This window comes from Gorilla gorilla, chromosome 3, assembly GCF_029281585.2.
Source record: "Gorilla gorilla gorilla isolate KB3781 chromosome 3, NHGRI_mGorGor1-v2.1_pri, whole genome shotgun sequence".
Lineage (NCBI taxonomy): Eukaryota > Metazoa > Chordata > Mammalia > Primates > Hominidae > Gorilla > Gorilla gorilla.
Genome location: NC_073227.2, coordinates 12770513 through 12784878, shown reverse-complemented (window position 1 = coordinate 12784878; position 14366 = coordinate 12770513). Strand labels below are relative to the sequence as shown.

At 51.8% G+C, this 14366-nt stretch overlaps 1 long non-coding RNA gene across 1 annotated transcript in view; it reads right to left on the bottom strand.

Moving 5' to 3' along the window:
- The window catches only part of LOC134758291 (uncharacterized), a 30194-nt gene extending 25797 nt beyond the window's left edge, over positions 1-4397 (bottom strand). Inside the window, exon 1 of the long non-coding RNA XR_010133311.1 lies at positions 3607-4397. This is a non-coding gene — a long non-coding RNA (uncharacterized lncRNA). The remainder of the gene's footprint in view (positions 1-3606) is intronic.
- Between the last annotated feature and the right edge of the window lie 9969 nt (positions 4398-14366).

Sequence of the window (14366 nt, the reverse complement as noted above, 5' to 3'; positions counted from 1 at the left end):
AAGGTTTACATCTATTTGGCTCCACTGCATACAGGGCACCGTGCAGGGGTCCTCTGAAACCCCGGGAAGCCCGTGGAGCAGACCTCTGCTTCCTGCTTTGCTGAAGTGGGTGTGGAAACAGCAGGCGCAAGTTGCCCAGGACTCGGGGTGTGCAGGTGGCCGCTCAGTCTCAGTCCCCCCGTGGGGCACCTGCACGAGGCCTTCCCTGCCCTTCATTCTGTCCCCATCCATTCATATTGTCTAGGGAAGAGCCAGCTGCAGTGGCTGTGTGGGGTGGAAGGACTCATTCCAGAGCCCAGTTCATGTCAGGGGCCAAGGGCCAGGCCCCCGGAGTAGAAACTGGGCCGAGGAGTGGGTCAGGGAGTCTTGGGAAAGGCTGTGCAGGGGGGCCGTGGCAAGAGTGGGGGCCGGGGAGGGGGAGATGAGGAGATAGCATTCTCTTCACACACCACCCCAGATCCAGCCAGCGGGGGGCCCTTCTGCACTTCCATGTCCTTTTTTGTTTGTTTTGAGACCGAGTCTCACTCTCTCCTCCAGGCTGGAGTGCAGTGGCGCGATCTCAGCTCACTGCAACCTCCACCTCCTGAGTTCAAGTGATTCTCCTGCCTCAGCCTCCCAAGCAGCTGGGATTACAGGTACCTGCCACCACACCCGGCTACTTTTTGTATTATTATTTTTTTTTTTTTAGTAGAGATGGAATTTCAACATGTTGGCTAGGCTGGTCTCAAACTCCTGACCTCAGGTGACGCACCCGCCTCGGCCTCCCAAAATGCTGGGATTACAGGAGTGAGCCACCACGCCCGGCCCCTTGTCATTTTGCTAGAACCTGCACAGTCCTTAGTGACATCCTTGCCTCTGGCAGGACCCCCTGGCTGGGCCCTGCTGCCCCCCTCACTTCCCGCAGTCCCTGCTTTCCAGTGTGAAAGCTGTCAGAATCAAAATGGAGACACTTGTGTTAAACAAAACCAAACCAAACCCCAACCAATAGAGCTGGGAACAGCCCTGACGGTATTCCCCACGAAACCATCACAGAAGACAGCAAACACCACAATCGTGAGCAAAGTCCATCACAACCTCACACAAAAAACACATCTGTGAGGACACCTGCCCAACCTCAGACTGTTACCACTCGTGTTCTCGATTCCTGTGGCAAGGATAAATATCCCAAAACAATTCTGTGATTCTCTTCACTTTCCCATTAAAGCCTCTGTGCTTTTACCTCCCTGAAAACGCACAGCGGACTCCAGCATACGTACTTCCACTGCAATGCCCGACTCCTGAACAAACCTCGTTTTCATTTGGAGAGCCTCTCTGGCGGTGGTTCGGGTGGACGCTAGTGCGGACACGGCATTGGGAAAACGCTGCCTGTGCACCAGGGCTGCCTGTTGCTCCAGGGGTGCTCACTGCTTCCAGGCCCGTCCGTGGACAGAGCTAGATATCCAATTGTTTTTAAAGGGAAAACACAAGGCCGGGCGTGGTGCCTCACGCCTGTAATCCCAGCACTTTGGGAGGCCGAGGCCGGTGGATCACCTGAGGTCACGAGTTCAAGACCAGCCTGGCCAATATGGTGAAACCCCGTCTCTACTAAAAATGCAAAAAAAAACAAAAACAAAAACAAAAAACAATAGCTGGGCAAGGTGGCAGGCTACTCTGGAGGCTGAGGCAGGAGAATGGCTTGAACCCGGAAGGTGGAGGTTGCAGTGAGCTGAGATCACACCATTGGACTACAGCCTGGGTGACAGAGCAAGACTCTATCTCAAAAACAAAAACAAAAATAAAAACCACAGAGGGTTCCTGTTGCTACTTCCAATTCCAAACCAGAATGACCTTCTCCTGTGCAGAGAATCCCAGATTTCAGGGCAAAGGAGGGGAAGGACAAAGTAGAAAGTCACACCACTGTGCCTGCTTTATACGAAGCACACATGACAGTCTCAGCCCAGTGCTAGTCCGCTACCCACAGTGCAGTCACTGCACACAGCTCCAGTTGTTTCCTCAAGTTCCTTTGGTTCTGGGATATAACCCACTAGGGCTATATGTAAGCTCCGAGGATTGGCTTTTAATATTCCTGGCAGCTGAGAAGAACAAGGTGCCGTGAAGAGCCACAGCCCCTCCAGAAACTGCACCTGGGCAGCGGGCCGTGTGGCCACAGCTGAGACCCCGAGGAGTGGGTCCCCAGGGAACTGGTCTCGGGGAGAGGGGCTGCCTCTTAAAACACAACAATGGACAGACAGATGGATACGTTCAACAGCAGCATGAACAATTTCTACAACTAGAAATCATTATTTGCAAAGGAAAAACCCATTTACGAGTTGAATCAGAGGAGAGGCTCGTGTCTCTGAGTTCTGAATTCATGTGGGAAGGAACAAATAGAGGAATTACCTGAAACATCAAGCAAAAATACTGCCTCGAGGAAGTTATGAGGGAAAAGAGATTTTGAGAACAGATCCAGTAGCCCCATATGCAAATAATAGGGAAATAAAATATAATAGAAAAAAGGCCGGGCGCGATGGCTCACGCCTATAATCCCTACATTTTGGGAGGCTGAGGTGGGCAGATCACTTGAGGTCAGGAGTTCGAGACCAGCCTGGCTAACATGGAGAAACCCCATCTCTACTAACAAATATAAAATACAAAAAATTAGCCGGGCGTGGTGGCAGGCACCTGTACTCCCAGCTACACTCGGGAGGCTGAGGCAGGAGAATCACTTGAACCCATGAGGCAGAGGTTGCAGTGAGCCGAGATTGTGCCACTGCACTCCAGCCTGGGCAACAGAGTGAGACCCTGTCTCCAAAATAAATAAATAAACAAACAGATAAAAGAAGACGGACTGATGTTTACAAAGCATTCAGAGGAAAGGGCTCTGCCCTGACACTCTATACCCCAGCATGGATAATAATAATAATAAATGATATAATAGCCGATGCCCATGGACAGTTTTCCCTATCCAGGCACAGCTTCAGTGTTGTCTGAGCTTGTTTAATTTGTTTCCTCTCCTTAAGGAGAAACATATTAGAATTATCTCCATCTCACAAGCACAGACACGTCAAGTGACTTATGCACCATCACACAACCAGGGTTAGAAACCAGAAAACGGGGCCAGGTGCGGTGGCTCGCGCCTGTAATCCCAGCACTTTGGGAGGCCAAGGCGGGCTGATCACGAGGTCAGGAGATCAAGACCATCCTGGCTAACACAGTGAAACCCCGTCTCTACTGAAAAAAATACAAAAAATTAGCCGGGCGTGGTGGCGGGCACCTGTAGTCCCAGCTACTTGGGAGGCTGAGGCAGGAGAACGGTGTCAACCCAGGAGGCAGAGCTTGCAGTGATCCTAGATGGCGCCACTGCACTCCAGCCTGGGCGGCAGAGCAAGACTCCGTCTCAAAAAGAAAAAAAAAAAAGGAAACCAGAAAACCTGGCTTTGGGATGGGTCTGTGTTCTCAGCCACTCTATCACTGCCTCTGCAGATAGAATTCATGGGTCACAGAGAAACAAAGACATGTCCAGATTGGCAAGGATGAAGGGAAGATGACCTCCGGACCCTCCTCTGAGCAGACGAGCATGGACTTAGCACACGGCCGGCAGGAGGAAGAGGAAGCAGGGCTACTCACCTCCGTGAGACATTCAAGGCCACGTGAGAGCCACCGGAAAGTGAGGTTTCGGTGTGGAATCAGGAGCATGCGATAGAGAGGCATCCCACGGCTGACCTCCCAGGCCTGGGGGTGTAAGTGGCCGGAAGCCCCCGGGGGCTCCGGCGCGGTGGGGAGAAGGTGCTCCCAGTCCCTGGTGGAGGGTGGTGTTCCGCTTCCTGTCCTGCAGGACTGGGAATCTGATGCTGAGGATGCAAGGGAACAGCGCCGCCTGGTGGCATCGGAGCACCGGGACCACGCGGGGACCCTGAGCAGGAGCGAGCCCTCGGTGGAAACCGGGAGAGAAGCCTGAGCCAGCTGCAAAGCCAGGCAACCCCAAAAGAGCCACAGGAGGAAGAATGGGGAGGAGCAGGAACCGGCAGAGCGGGAATCGGATGCGGGCTGCACTCCCCGTTAAAAGGCCACCCGACTGGGCTGAAAACACGTTGCACGCGATTTAAAGAAGCGTGATTATGGGCCGGTGATAAGGCTTCGAATAAAGTGATGCCGGCTGGGCTCAGTGGCTCACACCTGTAATCCCAGCGCTCTGGGAGGCCAAGGCGGGCGGATCACGAGGTCAGGAGATTGAGAGCAGCCTGGCCAACATGGTGAAACCACGTCTCTACTAAAAATACAAAAATTAGCTGGGCGTGGTGGCGGGCACCTGTAATCCCAGCTACTCGGGAGGCTGAGGCAGGAGAATCGCTTGAACCCAGGAGGCAGAGGTTGCAGCGAGCCGAGATCACGCCACTGCACTCCAGCCTGGCCGACAGAGCGAGATTCTGTCTAAAAAAAAAAAAAAAAAAAAAAAAAAAAAAGGTGGTGCCAAGCAGCCGCAGGTCGGACAGCAAGGCACGCTTTAGTACAGAGGCGGTGAGGTGAAGAGCAAAGCGTGAAGTGGGAAAGACATTGTGAACAAGTAGTAAGATAAAAAATAAATCTGTATTATACATGAATCAATTCAGCAGCTAACTCTATAAAAGCCAAGTTATTTAGAAATGTAAGAACTTAATAAAAGCAGGATCCCAGATGGTCCCATGCTGGGTACCATCTTCAGAATCAGACCTCCCTCATCCTGATCATGCTACTTGGGTCCAGGGACCCTCTCCTGTCCCCTCTCTCACCATCGAGAAAGTCTGTCAGCCCCGGGATCTTCCAGGAAGGGGTCCCATAGCCTGAGCAGAGAATGCAGCAGAGAAGGCACCTGAGCCGGCCAGGGCTGTGTCAAAAAGCAGCAGAGACCTGGCGCTTCAACAGCAGAAGTGTGTCCTCCCACAGTCCTGGGGGCTGACGTCACAGCCATGTCGGCAGGGCGGGCTCCTCCTGGCGCCACGCTCCCTGGCTCTTTGGCGGTCATCTTTCCCCCACTCTTCCCATCATCAACCCTCTACGTGTCTCTGTCCACATTTCCTCTTCTTGTGTTGGGCTAGGGCCTAATATAAGACCCTAGCGACCCTCATTTTAATTTAGTTACCTTTACAAAGATGCTATCTCCAAATCAGATCACACTGAGGACCTGGGGCTAGGACTTCAGCAGGTGAATTTTGTGGGGGGGACATGGTGCAGCCCCTAGGAGAGGGGCAGCATCTCCCATGCAGTGGCTCCTCACCTGCTCCTGGCTGTGCCATCGGCCCCCCCTGGTTTCCAGAGCTCCAGGCCTGGGCAGGTCCCTCCATGGAACTGGGCATCCACTCTGAGCAGTCCCTTGACCTCAACTGAATGACAGCATGGTCCCCGCCAGCACCCTCAGCCTCGTTCCATTGCCTCCTGGCAGCTATGCCCTGAGGCGAAGGCCTCGGGGGTTCCCAGCTGAAGCCCGGAGGAGCAGGCACACCCCCTGGCGCTGGGTGGTGTGCTCTCGGGGGAAGGCATGGGGAGGGCTCAGGCAGCCTACAGCCCTCAAGTCTTACACTGGCACAGCAGCGCTTGGTTTGCGGAGCAAGAATGATCTGGAGTGTTTGGGGAACATCTCACAGCCTCCTGAGCCCCTGCATCCTACATTCAGCCATGCACCTAGTGACGTGAAGGTTTACATCTATTTGGCTCCACTGCATACAGGGCACCGTGCAGGGGTCCTCTGAAACCCCGGGAGGCCCGTGGAGCAGACCTCTGCTTCCTGCTTTGCTGAAGTGGGTGTGGAAACAGCAGGCGCAAGTTGCCCAGGACTCGGGGTGTGCAGGTGGCCACTCAGTCTCAGTCCTCCCGTGGGGCACCTGCACGAGGCCTTCCCTGCACTTCATTCTGTCCCCACCCGTTCACGTTGTCTAGGGAAGAGCCTGCTGCAGTGGGTATGTGGGGTGGAAGGACTCATTCCACAGCCCAGTTCGTGTCAGGGGCCAAGGGCCAGGTCCCCGGCGTAGAAACTGGGCCGAGGAGTGGGTCAGGGAGCCTTGGGGAAGGCTGTGCAGGGGGGCCGTGGCAAGAGTGGGGGCCGGGGAGGGGGAGACGAGGAGATAGCATTCTCTTCACACACCACCCCAGATCCAGCCAGCGGGGGGGCCCTTCTGCACTTCCATGTCCTTTTTTGTTTGTTTGTTTTGAGACCGAGTCTCACTCTCTCGCCCAGGCTGGAGTGCAGTGGCGCGATCTCGGCTCACTGCAACCTCCACCTCCTGAGTTCAAGTGATTCTCCTGCCTCAGCCTCCCAAGTAGCTGGGATTACAGGCACCTGCCACCACACCCGGCTACTTTTTGTATTATCATTTTTTTTTTTTTTAGTAGAGATGGAATTTCAACATGTTGGCTAGGCTGGTCTCAAACTCCTGACCTCAGGTGACGCACCCGCCTCGGCCTCCCAAAATGCTGGGATTACAGGAGTGAGCCACCACGCCCGGCCCCTTGTCATTTTGCTCGAACCTGCACAGTCCTTAGTGACGTCCTTGCCTCTGGCAGGACCCCCTGGCTGGGCCCTGCTGCCTCCCTCACTTCCCACAGTCCCTGCTTTCCAGTGTGAAAGCTGTCAGAATCAAAATGGAGACACTTGTGTTAAACAAAACAAAACCAAACCCCAACCAATAGAGCTGGGAACAGCCCTGACGGTATTCCCCACGAAACCATCACAGAAGACAGCAAACACCACAATCGTGAGCAAAGTCCATCACAACCTCACACAAAAAACACTTCTGCGAGGACACCTGCCCAACCTCAGACTGTTACCACCCGTGTTCTCGATTCCTGTGGCAAGGATAAATATCCCAAAACAATTCTGTGATTCTCTTCACTTTCCCATTAAAGCCTCTGTGCTTTTACCTCCCTGAAAACGCACAGCGGACTCCAGCATACGTACTTCCACTGCAATGCCCGACTCCTGAACAAACCTCGTTTTCATTTGGAGAGCCTCTCTGGCGGTGGTTCGGGTGGACGCTAGTGCGGACACGGCATTGGGAAAACGCTGCCTGTGCATCAGGGCTGCCTGTTGCTCCAGGGGTGCTCACTGCTTCCAGGCCCGTCCGTGGACAGAGCTAGATATCCAGTTGTTTTTAAAGGGAAAACACAAGGCCGGGCGTGGTGCCTCACGCCTGTAATCCCAGCACATTGGGACGCCGAGGCCGGTGGACCACCTGAGGTCAGGAGTTCAAGACCAGCCTGGCCAATATGGTGAAACCCCGTCTCTACTAAAAATGCAAAAACAAAACAAAACAAAACAAAACAAAAAACAGTAGCTGGGCAAGGTGGCAGGCTACTCTGGAGGCTGAGGCAGGAGAATGGCTTGAACCCGGAAGGTGGATGTTGCAGTGAGCTGAGATCACACCACTAGACTACAGCCTGGGCGACAGAGCAAGACTCTATCTCAAAAACAAAAACAAAAATAAAAAACACAGAGGGTTCCTGTTGCTACTTCCAATTCCAAACCAGAATGAGCTTCTCCTGTGCAGAGAATCCCAGATTTCAGGGCAAAGGAGGGGAAGGACAAAGTAGAAAGTCACACAACTGTGCCTGCTTTATACGAAGCACACATGACAGTCTCACAGCCCAGTGCTAGTCCGCTACCCACAGTGCAGTCACTGCAAACAGCTCCAGTTGTTTCCTCAAGTTCCTTTGGTTCTGGGATATAACCCACTAGGGCTATATGTAAGCTCCGAGGATTGGCTTTTAATATTCCTGGCAGCTGAGAAGAACAAGGTGCCGTGAAGAGCCACAGCCCCTCCAGAAACTGCACCTGGGCAGCGGGCCGTGTGGCCACAGCTGAGACCCCGAGGAGTGGGTCCCCAGGGGACTGGTCTCGGGGAGAGGGGCTGCCTCTTAAAACAGGGCAATGGACGGACAGATGGATACGTTCAACAGCAGCATGAACAATTTCTACAATTAGAAATCATTATTTGCAAAGGAAAAACCCATTTACGAGTTGAATCAGAGGAGAGGCTCGTGTCTCTGAGTTCTGAATTCATGTGGGAAGGAACAAATAGAGGAATTACCTGAAACATCAAGCAAAAATACTGCCTCGAGGAAGTTATGAGGGAAAAGAGATTTTGAGAACAGATCCAGTAGCCCCATATGCAATAATAGGGAAATAAAATATAATAGAAAAAAGGCCGGGCGCGATGGCTCACGCCTGTAATCCCTACATTTTGGGAGGCTGAGGTGGGCAGATCACTTGAGGTCAGGAGTTCGAGACCAGCCTGGCTAACATGGAGAAACCCCATCTCTACTAACAAATATAAAATACAAAAAATTAGCCGGGTGTGGTGGCAGGCACCTGTAATCCCAGCTACACTCGGGAGGCTGAGGCAGGAGAATCACTTGAACCCATGAGGCAGAGGTTGCAGTGAGCCGAGATTGTGCCACTGCACTCCAGCCTGGGCAACATAGTGAGACCCTGTCTCCAAAATAAATAAATAAACAAATAGATAAAAGAAGACGGACTGATGTTTACAAAGCATTCAGAGGAAAGGGCTCTGCCCTGACACTCTATACCCCAGCATGGATAATAATAATAATAAATGATATAATAGCCGATGCCCATGGACAGTTTTCCCTATCCAGGCACAGCTTCAGTGTTGTCTGAGCTTGTTTAATTTGTTTCCTCTCCTTAAGGAGAAACATATTAGAATTATCTCCATCTCACAAGCACAGACACGTCAAGTGACTTATGCACCATCACACAACCAGGGTTAGAAACCAGAAAACGGGGCCAGGTGCGGTGGCTCGCGCCTGTAATCCCAGCACTTTGGGAGGCCAAGGCGGGCTGATCACGAGGTCAGGAGATCAAGACCATCCTGGCTAACACAGTGAAACCCCGTCTCTACTGAAAAAAATACAAAAAATTAGCCGGGCGTGGTGGCGGGCGCCTGTAGTCCCAGCTGCTTGGGAGGCTGAGGCAGGAGAACGGTGTCAACCCAGGAGGCAGAGCTTGCAGTGATCCCAGATGGCGCCACTGCACTCCAGCCTGGGCGGCAGAGCAAGACTCCGTCTCAAAAAGAAAAAAAAAAAAGGAAACCAGAAAACCTGGCTTTGGGATGGGTCTGTGTTCTCAGCCACTCTATCACTGCCTCTGCAGATAGAATTCATGGGTCACAGAGAAACAAAGACATGTCCAGATTGGCAAGGATGAAGGGAAGATGACCTCCGGACCCTCCTCTGAGCAGACGAGCATGGACTTAGCACACGGCCGGCAGGAGGAAGAGGAAGCAGGGCTACTCACCTCCGTGAGACATTCAAGGCCACGTGAGAGCCACCGGAAAGTGAGGTTTCGGTGTGGAATCAGGAGCATGCGATAGAGAGGCATCCCACGGCTGACCTCCCAGGCCTGGGGGTGTAAGTGGCCGGAAGCCCCCGGGGGCTCCGGCGCGGTGGGGAGAAGGTGCTCCCAGTCCCTGGTGGAGGGTGGTGTTCCGCTTCCTGTCCTGCAGGACTGGGAATCTGATGCTGAGGATGCAAGGGAACAGCGCCGCCTGGTGGCATCGGAGCACCGGGACCACGCGGGGACCCTGAGCAGGAGCGAGCCCTCGGTGGAAACCGGGAGAGAAGCCTGAGCCAGCTGCAAAGCCAGGCAACCCCAAAAGAGCCACAGGAGGAAGAATGGGGAGGAGCAGGAACCGGCAGAGCGGGAATCGGATGCGGGTTGCACTCCCCGTTAAATGACCACCCGACTGAGCTGAAAACACGTTGCACGCGATTTAAAGAAGCGTGATTATGGGCCGGTGATAAGGCTTCGAATAAAGTGATGCCGGCTGGGCTCAGTGGCTCACACCTGTAATCCCAGCGCTCTGGGAGGCCAAGGCGGGTGGATCACGAGGTCTGGAGATTGAGAGCAGCCTGGCCAACATGGTGAAACCACGTCTCTACTAAAAATACAAAAATTAGCTGGGCGTGGTGGCGGGCACCTGTAATCCCAGCTACTCGGGAGGCTGAGGCAGGAGAATCGCTTGAACCCGGGAGGCAGAGGTTGCAGCGAGCCGAGATCACGCCACTGCAACTCCAGCCTGGCCGACAGAGCGAGATTCTGTCTTAAAAAAAAAAAAAAAAAAAAAAATGGTGGTGCCAAGCAGCCGCAGGTCGGACAGCAAGGCACGCTTTAGTACAGAGGAGGCGAGGTGAAGAGCAAAGCATGAAGTGGGAAAGACATTGTGAACAAGTAGTAAGATAAAAAATAAATCTGTATTATACATGAATCCATTCAGCAGCTAACTCTATAAAAGCCAAGTTATTTAGAAATATAAGAACTTAATAAAAGCAGGATCCCAGATGGTCCCATGCTGGGTACCATCTTCAGAATCAGACTCATTTAGTAGATGATAAATAAATTAATTAGATTTTAGAGAATTGAGCCACGTAATCAGCAAACTCGATTTAATAGTTGTGTAAAACATCCCCTACTTCACATAGAGACAGTTTGTCAAAGTCCCATTGAGCATTTATAAACATTGATGATGTTTATAGTTGCAAAGAAAACCTTAAGAAAATTGAAAAGGTAGATTTTTTTCTAGCTGTATTCTAGAAAAATTAGAAATAATAAATTTTTGCTCCTCTACCCCCAGAAACCCTCACTACATGGAAAGTAAGCAATATACTCTTAAACAGCACTTTTTATGTTACAGAATAGGTTCAGCTGCATGGCTGAGAACAACCAGAAGAGTGGATCACCATGATGGAAATAAAAATAACTTTTTTGTTATTTCTAACACAAAAGTCTGGGCTGTGTGGTTGGCGGGGAGCTGGGTGCTCTCTGAGCACCTAGGCTTCACCATGCTGCTGGTCCACTGTCTCGGGGTGTCCTCCTCCACACAGTCCCCGCTTGCTCCCCACCACACCTGTACCCCAGCAGAAAGACACGGAGGGTGCCATCACTTCTGCTCATACCCCATTGGCCAGACATAGTCACATGGCCATGCCTGACTCAGGGGATGCTAGGAGATGCAGCTTTTATCCTGGGTGGAAGTGGACCCAGTAAACACCAAGGCTGCTGTTACTACAGGGAAAGGGGAGAGGAGATTTGGGAAGAGAATCACTCTGTATGACATTCTTGGAATTAAAAGAGAATGAAAACTGGAATTGGAAACTAATCTGACAGCCACAAAAAGGGAAGCTCCTCAGTAAGAAACAAGAAAGCCTTAAATACATTCAGTATTGAAGAAGAAAGACTACAAGAAGGGAATCGGTGTATCACTTTAAGAAAGTATTGGAGGCTGGGCGCCACCCCCAGTGGCTCACGCCTGTAATCCCAGCACTTTGGGAGGCTGAGGTGGCTGGATCACTTGAGGTCAGGAGTTTGAGACCAGCCTGGCCAACATGGTGAAACCCCATCTCTACCAAAAATACAAAAATTAGCTGGGCGTGATGGTGGGTACCTGTAATCCCAGCTACTTGGGAGGCTGAGACATGAGAATCTCTTGAACCTGGGGAGGCGGAGGTTGCGGTGAGCCAAGATCATGCCACGGCACTCCAGCCTGGGCTATAGAGTGAGACTCAATCTCAAAAAAAAGAAAGTATTAGAAAAAGAGATGAAAGTGACAGAGATAAAAGATGAAATTAAACAAATAGAAAGCAAACAAAAACAGGAGAAACTACTCAGAAGTCCCCGAGTTGGTTCTTTGAAGACACCACAAAGTAGACACATCTGTCATAAACCTGATTAAGAAATAAAGCAAGCAAAAGAGACACAATGAAAAACAAGAAAAGAGTTGGGACTAAAAAATGGGAAGAGGTTTAAAATATTTTTTTAAAAAAACTTCATAGAACTCTTTATATAACTCTTCAATAAAGTTGAACACCAAGAAAAAAAGAGATGACTTCCTAGAAAAATATGAATTAAATATATAACATATACTAAAATATAAATATAAGTGGGTAAAATTGACCTAAGGCAAAGTAGATGACGTGAGCATCTCGTTACCATAGAAGACATGAGAACGTGGTCGCCAGGGCTGGGGGGGTGTGTGACTGTGATGGGCACGGAGTTTTCTGGGGGATGATGAAAAAGCTCTGCAGTTAGAGAGTGGTGATGGTTGTACAAATGTGAAATACAAAAACCCAAAGAATAGCACTTTAAAATTGTTAAAATGGTGAATACTATGTTATGTGAATTTTATCTCAATTTATAAAAAGGAGTCAGGGAGAAGGCTCTGCGGAAGAGACCAGGAAGGAGTCTCCAGGGAGGAGGAAGTGAAACCAGGCAACAGTGTTGACAGGGGCGTCGAGGGTGAGGGGATTTGCAGAGAGCATACGTGTGGGGTCTGGTGTACACCCAGGGCTTCCCATTGTCCTGGTCACTGGGTGCTCGGCTTGGCTCACAGAGTGTTCTTGCCCTGTCTGGGGTCCCTACTGACCTGTGAGCCTGTGTGAGAGGGAGCAGTGAGCTGTGTCCGTCTGACACCCTCTGCATCCCAGGTCCGAGCAGAGAGCTGGCCACCCTGATGCTAACCGGGCAGAGAAGAGAGGATGAATGAAATGAATGAATGAATGAATGAATGAACAAGAAATAGGAGGAAAACTGGAAAACAGCCATCGATGTTGGTGGTGTGGATGTCACAGAGACTTGTCAAAGGCGTCTCTGGGGCATGGTGGAGGGTGGACTGAGCCATCTGTGAGGGGAACAGGGTACCAGGCCTCACTGGGGTGTGGAGGGAGGCCAAGGGAGGTTGCTTATCCTCTGGAAGGGGGATCAAAACGATTCTAAATCATACGTGTCTGAAGCCCCCAGTCTGAGTTGGGAAAGGGAGGTAGGGGGTGGGTAAGGGGGAGGGGAGAGGTGGGCCTCGGCCCCTGCAGGGGCTCTGGGCCTGGGGGGCTGGAGCAGCAGGAAGGAAGGTGAAATGGGTGTGGTGGCTGGAGGCTGGGAAGTGGAGACCCTGGCTGCCTCCTGGCCTCTGTTTTCTCTGAGCAGTGAGAAAATAGCTGTTCTCGGAGAGTGAGGGGCAGTGGGAGAGTGATGGTCAGGGGAGCCACCCCTGGAAATGGGCAGGAGCTGAACAAGACGTGGGGGCCTTGCAGGGCCAGAGGCTTCACTGAGCCCCGTCCTGGGCCCCTGCAGCTCACTCCCGGCATGGGCTTGGCACTCTTTAGACGCCTGGACTTTTGATTTTGAAGCCATCTTGAAGGGCACCTAGAGACACCTGCACCCAGCCCAATGTCCTCTCCAGCGTCTCGGGCGGGGGGGCCTCTCAACCACCTTTGCCAGCCACCTTTACCTAGACACACCTGCACCCAGCCGCATGCCCTCTCCGGAGTCCCTGGGGCCCCTCTCACCACCCTTCCCAGCTACCTTCACCTAGACATACCTGCACCCAGCTTGATGTCCTCTCCAGCATCTCTGGGGGCCACTCTAACCACCTTTCCTGGCTGCCTTCACCTAGACACACCTGCACCCCACCCAATGTCCTCTCACCACCCTTGCCGGCTGCCTTCTGGGATGGGGTGAAATGGGGTGATCAGCCCCTTGGGAAGCTGTTGCTCCTGGATTTTTCTCGTCGTGAAAAAGCACTTCCTTACATGGATCCCATTTCTTCTTTGAACCGTCCACCGAATGTGGCCCTCAGCAGCTGCACTGGCCATGTCCTCTCTCTTCCCTGTGACAATGTTTTGACCGCTGGGCAGATCCTGTGGCCTTGCAACTTTTCTCTCTGCTAAGTGCCCCGTTCTCTTCTCCCAGGTGCACAGGGCACAGGGAGCGGAGAGAAGCCGTGTAGGGCTGGGTCCCATGTGCCACCAAGCATGACACCATAAAACACTGGCGAACGATCAGGGCCAGGCCCCGTGTTCCACCAGGCATGACACCAAAAAGCACTCACAAGTGATTTTATGAGAGTCGTTTTTTCTCTTCCATTTTCGTATACAAATCTAATCTTTGGAGAACCCTCTCCCTTCTAACTCACATATTATGGGCTTTCATCAATAATAATATACGATCAATTACCCAAATGTAATTGATTAGCGGAGAGAACCGTATTTCCCCTCTTAGTTTGTGTCTGACTGGTTACAAAGCACAGCCATTGCTGTGGGTGGTGGCCCTGCCCTTTGGCCGTGGGCTATCTTTACCTTTTAGCTGAGATTCAATTTATATGCAATTTGCTAACGTTAGCTTAAGAAAAATCCAAAAGGGCACTTTGCAGCCCAGCCCCGCAGAGGACACCAGCCCGGCTTTGCTAAGTGGCCTGCGAGGCGGGCCTGCGGCTGAAATGGCCTTTTGCGCTGGCTCTCAGCTTTGTTCATCTTTATTTGGCCACACAGATAATTTTTTGTCATCAGAAAGTTGAGTTCCACAAATCCAATATCCCCCAATTCAATAAAGAGAATCAGAGCCTGTT